Source organism: Primulina huaijiensis, chromosome 15 (assembly GCF_012295235.1).
Source record: "Primulina huaijiensis isolate GDHJ02 chromosome 15, ASM1229523v2, whole genome shotgun sequence".
In the NCBI taxonomy this organism is placed as follows: Eukaryota; Viridiplantae; Streptophyta; class Magnoliopsida; order Lamiales; family Gesneriaceae; genus Primulina; species Primulina huaijiensis.
Window position 1 is genome coordinate 13,123,174 of NC_133320.1, and position 7,974 is coordinate 13,131,147.

Below are 7,974 nucleotides of genomic sequence, written 5' to 3' on the forward strand. Positions count from 1 at the left end.
ACTTTTCCTTTACTTGAGGAGAGAGGACATTTCAGTGCCGTGTGCCCCATTTCCTTGCATCTAAAACATCGTCCACTACCCACCAAACACTCACCCTTGTGTGGCTTTCCACACTTAGGACATACCGGTCGTTCAGTATCAGAAAAAGGCACAGGAGGTTTAGAGCGCTGCTCCATCTTACCCTTACCTTTGTGGCCACCACGAACATTTGCATTTGCACCTTGTCCTCTAGCATGGAAAGCTTGCCTTCTTAATTGCCTCTCTTTCTCAATTTCTTGCTCATCATGTTCCGCAAGCAAAGCTCGCTCCACGATATCTTGATACGTGACTACCTTGGACATATGCACATCCCTTCGAATTTCTGGCTTCAACCCACGAAGGAAGTGTTCTCCTTTATCTTTATCATTCTCAACAATAAAAGGAACAAAAACACATCATTTCTCAAACTTCAACGTATATTCAGTAACAGACAAAGCATCCTGCTTCAATTCCAGAAATTCGTTCACCTTCTTGGCTTTTACTTCACGTGAAAAATATTTGGCGTAAAATAACTCTTTGAACTTATCTCATTTTAACTCGCGAACATTGACAGTCACTTTCGTAGCTTCCTACCAGATGCGAGCAGCTTTGACTAACATAAAAACAGCACAACTAACCCTGTCTTGATCAATGAACTTCAAATAATCAAATATAGCCTCCAATGATTTGACCCACCTATAAACTCTGGAGGGTTCATACGTCTGAAAAGATCATATGCACCATCTTCAGAACTTTCCGTTGTGCCTTGAACTCTTCCACGACCATGAACCTGAGTCGAGGTATGCATGCTCAGTAACTGCTGGATTTGCTCACCAAGAACCTTCGCTTGTTCTTTCAATAGCCTACTAAATTCATCTACAACTTTTACCGTCTTATCAATGGGAGGGGTCCTATCGTCCCCTTCAATAGTCTTTTGCTTGGGAGGCATGTCCTACACATAAGCTCACATTAACATAGATAGGAAGAAAGAGTACATCAATGACAATGAAATGGAATCAATTCTCAAAGTTAAAATCAATAGATGCAGGATCGAAAACATACCGGATTGTCCGAGGTAGAAGAAGTCATATAGGTCCAAAGAACTTTCGCTCTGATACCAATTGAAACAACCCCCTCTCATGACATTTAAATTTAAAAGGAAAAACATATGCGGAAGCATTAACATTTGAAAGGGAAAGAACAATATACCATGTACCTCATAAACATGTCCAAAACTAATATACATAACCATTCACAATCATATCCTTCAACACATAGCCAAAAGCCAATATAAAATTTTCCCCATCATTCATTTAGCAAAATACATGATATTTTAAAACTTCACATGTTCACTAAACCCAAAACAAAAGTGACATGACTAAATAAAATCTTTCCCATTGCCTTTTATATGACTTATCCGGCCTCAGACAATCCGCTTCAATCCTTTTTATCACCTGCATCACATGATATTAACTGAAATGAGATAAAACTCAGTAAGCAGAAATCTGTACATAACAAATACATATACATAGGATTGGCTTGAAACATGGCTATAGCAATGTCAATGAACAACGAATCAGTGGCAATGGACAATAAATCAATAGCAATAAACAATAAATAATACCATTTTCAATGAACAAAAGATAACAAAGCAATATAGATGGTATTTCATGACATGAATTAAAGGAAAGGAAATGATAGTTCTGTGACCTGTAACCTGTGACCTGTGGATAGTATCTCTTTGATATATAAATATATCAAAACTGTGAGAGATACTCATAATCATGAAATTGGCCAATGACGTGCATGAATTACTATCATTCCTTGGCTTAATCATAGGAAATCTCATTGAAGCATTTAAACAAACACTTGGTAGGCACAATGGTGTATTAGCACCTTGATCAATGAATTCAATGGAAATGCTTGAACAATGAACATATAACAATATATTAGATCAAATATATACCAATGAAAGGAGCTAAATAGCAATAACATGGCTTGATACATATAAAATCATGTGAGCACTTGAAAGGAAGCTTCTACTTACAACCCAACAAGTAAATGATGGCTAAAGTGATCTTGAATGAATCCTACAACAATAAACATAATAATAACCATAAATCATCACCATAAAACCAAGAATTCAACTTAACCCTTCATCACTTCAAACCCTTCCAATTCCAAGAATATAAAAGTTCTTACCTTGAATCTTGGAGAATTTGGTAGAAACCACTAAGAAATCAACTAAAATCCTAGCACTTGGAGTAGAGAAATGAAGGAAAGAAAACATTGAGAGAAAAGGGTTGGGAACGATCAAAGGAAAGGAGAGAAATGAGAAGTGTGAGGAAGTATCTAGAAATGGGTATAAAAGACTTCCAATCCATAAAAAACGTGTTTTATTTTTTATACAGGCTGCCGGGTGTGCGCGACTTTCCGGGCGCATATGCGCGGCCTCTTCTGCCCAAACATTAAACTTCAGCACCCGGCGCATATGCGCGAGTTGTGGCGCATATGCGCGCCACATTCTGCAATAAAACTCATTTTTGGCTTCCGAATTTGCGAAAGTGGTAAACATGAAAGTTGTAGCCCTATGTGTTTTCTTGCATCTCCAATTAGCGTCATGTCATTTAAAGATCTGAGTAAAAAGTTATGCTCATTCTCTCAACATGTGTCAGTGCAGGAACAACGAAACACACGACACACTTCGGGCCACTTTTGGCTCGTCTTCCCTAATGATTTGAACAAAACTCAAAACATGAAAGTTATAGCCTTATATCTTATCTTTTTAATGAAAGTGACCTCACATCAATTGGATCAATATACAAAACATTATGCCAAAAACCACCACTACTGCCAAGTTTTTCATACCGTTTCTGCACTTCCATTTCCTATTTGGCTCAAAATCAACTTTCTATTCTATCCATTCATTTCCATAATCATCACCGACTATGAACATAATACCAAAACAATAACCATAAACAATGACCATATATTAACCATTCCAATAAACATAACCATTACACAAAATCTCAACCATCAAACTATATGAAATATCCATTACCATAATAAACCATAAATATCCAATAACCATATTTCCTAAACACCCAACCAAAAATAATATCATAAACAATAAAATGCTAAAAGGTTGAGATATTGCAACCTGTCTGGCTCGAATAAGAACTGCGTCATCCCAGGCGGTCGGACTAGAACAAATCTTCGCTGGAAGTCAATCAAAACTCTGTTCTTTAGTAGCCAATCCATACCCAGAATGATGTCAAACTCTGGCATCGGCAACACAATAAGATCCGCATAAACAATATTGCCATGAAGCTCGAGGTCTATGTCTCGGATCACATTAGTAGCTGTCATCTCCTCTCCGGACGACAATACTACTGAGTAGGCTATATCTAGCCCAACGGGCTTGACCTTGAGGAAGTTCGAAATGACCTCTGAAATGAACGAATGAGTAGCCCCTGAATCTATCAAGGCTTTCGTAGCTGAACCAGCTATAAAAATTCTCCCTGAAAGATTGGAATATAAAGCGGAACCCAATAATTACAAGAACTAACTTATAGACAGGCGAAGGTCAAAGTTCTTCTAACTTATAAAACATATATTATTTAAACATTTAATAAAACAAAAACTATAAATTTATATTATAAAACATTTAATTAATGTACAAATTTTATATTTATCATGTAGCCATTGTTAGAATCTCTCCTTGGCTTGTATAGAATGTGACCAAGATGCCCTTTCATGGCTTGGTTCATGGTCCCATCGGATTTTAAAAGAAACAACACAAGTGTCCCTTCGGTTTTAAAATTCTGGTTTTGTTGACTGTGTTGTGTTTCGGTTTTGGGGTGTTAGGTGGGTTGTGGTTGGCTTCTAGCCCTTAGCCATGACTCATACAACACCTTAGCATGTCTAGCATGGACCATGGTTAACCTCATAACCATTAGATCTTTCATTTGACAGCAAAACAAGCAACACCCCCACGTGTGCCATGTGTGTTCTCGGGTGAAGCTTGGGATTGTCTTGGGTGTTTGCTTGGATTGTGGCTGGCCTAGGGCCCATAGTCATGGTTTAAGCAACACCTTAGGATGTTGGTAAGAGGCTCTGGTAGGTGGTTCAAGCCCCAATGGCCAATAGTCTCACAAACAAAGCACGGAATCACGGCCGCTGCTGCTGTATTTTTGTTGGACAGCAGGTTGGCTTCGGTTCAGAGGTGTCGTTCGAGTTCTTGATTGGCTTTTAGCCTATGGACTTGGACTGGACAATACCTTATTGAGTTAGGAAGGTCATGTTTTTGGCCGTTTGTATTTTGGTTAAGTTTAGAGGTTGTACAAGAATTTACGGTGTAATGTGCCAAAGTGACTCTCGAAAGAGCGTCTCATGATTTTGGCCTCCATGCACAATTTTTGTGTATTACAGCCCTATGGTCATGCTTTCTAGTATTTTAAGAGTATTTTAATCATGGCTAAATGATGGTTAGATGTTGGTTCGGGTTGGTACAAAGCCATGATTGAATACTAAGTTCGTTGGGCATAATTGCCTCGTTTTTTGTTCGATTTTGAAGGGTTGGTGAAGTTAAGTTATTTGCATGTCCCTCATGTTAGAATTAGGTCGCAGCGAGCCTGCAAACGATCCAACCTATTCGGTAAAATAAAACAGGATATTTAATTATATTACATGCATAGAATATAAAAGTTTATTTTGAGATATAGGCGATATTGCTTGTGGCCACCTCACGTTCATGGGATTGCAGCTTATGGGATCATTACTTCACCCGGTGACCGACGACCGGTTCATGTTCATGTATGGGTACGGATATCCAGTCCAAGGGCTGTGATGATCTCTACCGCCCAGTATACTGTGGTTTAGTCTGATCAGACGATTCATGTTATGTTATGTTACGTTACGTTACGTTATGGGCCACTCGCGTAGAACATATTCTCAACAGAAAATTATGATATGCTATTTTATGACAGGGCTCTATAGAGCAAATATTTTATGTACGATTTTAAGTTATGCACATATTTATAATTAATCATGACACGATTTCCATGTTTACGTTACGACACGATATTTTTAAGTTGCATGCGATTTTATTATATACTTACTAGTTATTTCACGATATGTGCATGCTGAGTCTTTAGACTCACTAGACTTGATTGTTGTAGGTACTGATGAGGTCGGAGCTGAGGGCGGGGACAAGTGAGCTAGCTTGGGTCGGCAGTAGTAGGAACCCGAGGACCTCATTTTCAGCACTCACCATTTTTATTCCAAACTCAGTTTTTATTTTATCAAATTATTTTAAGTTGTCATTCTGAAAACATTATTTACTTCTGCTGCTACTTTAAACATTAGATCTTTTATCAGTATATTTTATGAATGAGGCTTATTTATTTAAAAAAAATTTTAAATTTTTCCGGAAATTTTCAAGTACAAAATACGAGCCTCTACAGTTGGTATCAGAGCCTATGTTCTTGTAAAGGGTTGTACTACTAGTGACCTAGAGAAGCTCACAAAGTCACGTCTTCAGTCTGTAAGTTTTACGTTTACGCATTTTGTTTAAAGCATAAAATATTTTATTAGCATGTTTACATGAAATGTTAATTGTCAAGATTATGATTATGCAATATTTATTAAAATTTAAAGAAATAATGGAATTATGCATGTTGGTTACGTATGGTTTATATGTATGGAACAGTATGCCTCCTAGATGCATTCTTGAGCGCGCGAGAGATGATGAGCCTCGCCAGGAGGACGGTGAGGATCGTAGGCAGGAGAGAGATGCACTACCAGACATGAATGCCCAGATGCTAGCTGGGATGACTCAGTTTTTCGCACAGTTTGCGGGGAACAATGCTGTGGCAGCCAGGCTGACAGGGCCCGAGGCTACCTATGAGCGGTTCATGAAGATGCGACCGAAGGAGTTCTTAGGGACGACAGATCCCATGATTGCCGAGGGCTGGATTAAGTCCCTCGAGGTTATCTTCGAGTTCATTGAGCTTGGGGATGCAGACAGAGTTCGTTGTGCGACCTATCTGTTGGGAGGAGACGCGCGCCTATGGTGGGAAGGAGCATCCGTAGCTTTGAATGTGGCTACTCTGAGCTGGACTTGCTTCACGGAGGTATTCTACTCCAAATATTTTACCGACGAGGTGCGCACCAGGTTGACCAGGGAGTTCATGACCTTGAGGCAGGGAGCTATGACTGTTACGGAGTTCATCTGTAAATTCGAGAGGGGTTGCCATTTTGTACCCCTGATCGCGAATGATACTGGAGCCAAGTTGAGGCAGTTTATGGAGGGTCTACGGCCGATCTTGCGCCGTGATGTTAGGGTGGCTGGCCCTACTACTTATGAGGTCGCTGTCTCCAGAGCGCTAGCCGCAGAGCAGGATCATCATGATATTGAGAGGGATCGTCAGGGCAAGCGACCAGTCCACATGCCGCACCGCCCTCCTCCTCAGCAGCAACAGCAGAATAAGAGGTCTTTCCACGGCCCACCCAGGAACAGAGGGCAGCAGCAGCAGCAAGGACGAGAAGTCCCGAGGGACGTTGAGCACCCAGTCTATGCAAAGTGCTAGCGCCGTCACGCCGGAGTTTGTATGTACGGCTCAGGGAAGTGTTACAAGTGTGGTAGTCCAGACCACTTGCTGAAGTAGTGCCCGCGGGGTAGTCTGCCTACTCAAGGCAGAGTTTTTGCTCTCCATGCAGCGGAGACTAACCCGGAGACCATGCTCATGACAGGTATCTTAAATCTTTAGGTTTGTATTTGAATTTCGATGTTTTTGGGAGTCGGGGTTAAGATTTTGAACTTAGAATTGCGATAGGGTTGCATGCTCTAATTAGGGTCATTTCGGGGATTTGGTTAGAAGAACTTTGACATTCGCCTGTCTATAAGTTAGTTCTTTTAATTATTGGGTTCCGCTTTATGTTCCAATCTTTCAGGGAGAATTTTTATAGATGGTTCAGCTACGAAAGCCTTGATAGATTCAGGGGCTACTCATTCGTTTATTTCAGAGGTCATTGCGAACTTGGAGAGTCAAAATTGGATGGGAAGATTTTCAAAACTGATGTGTATTAAAATATAATTTCTTGGATCACTAATGAAGATTTATGTGTAAAAAATATTATTTTATTTGTGGTTGTCTCCCCAAATTTAGCTATAAATAGGGGTGCATTGTAATGAATTGAGATATCCCTCATTCTATGAACAAATCTTTGAGTTCATAATATTTCTCTCTTTATTTTTCCTTTATTTCATCATTTAAAAATAATTAGCATGCTAATTTCATATTCAAAGTTTTATACTTTGAATAATGAGTAGCTAACTTCCCAAGGTTGAGATGAAAAGGTGAAGCTCTTGATATGATAATAAGGTTATTAAAAGGTAATAATCTATGTTTTATATTATTTAATCATTATTTATTGTTTATGTTATATTTATTTCTTTAAGCATTTTTATACCCTACTTATAAGTGGGATTTTTGATTTATTATTGCTATATGTTACACTAAATTCTTGGTACCATTTATATGTTTGTTTGGTTTTACCAACCATTTAAAGTGGATGCCTTGATTTATTATATATCAATATATCATATTATTAATTTCTTGGTACCATTTAAATGTTAGTTTGGTTTTACCAACCATTTAAAGTGGGAACCTTGATTTAGTGTTTACAAATATATATAGCACAATAAATACTTGACAACATTTATAAGTTTTGATATATATTTTATACTTATAAGAAAATAGTATATAACATAATATAAATATGATTATTTAATATATTGGAACCATTTTATTAAGTGGATTTCAATAATGTTCATTAATGTTAACTTTATTAAAATATCAAGAGTGGATCCTCTAATCTCAACTACTTAAATTAAAATTTGAACAATTAAAAATTACCAATTAAAGATTCAAACAATTAAAAGAAAAACAAAAA

The 7,974-nt window shown here is 38.2% G+C and overlaps 1 pseudogene; it reads left to right on the forward strand.

The window, feature by feature from the left end:
• Positions 1 to 5,719: 5,719 nt before the first annotated feature.
• LOC140959308 (uncharacterized) overlaps positions 5,720 to 7,974 on the forward strand; it is an 8,647-nt pseudogene continuing 6,392 nt past the window's right edge.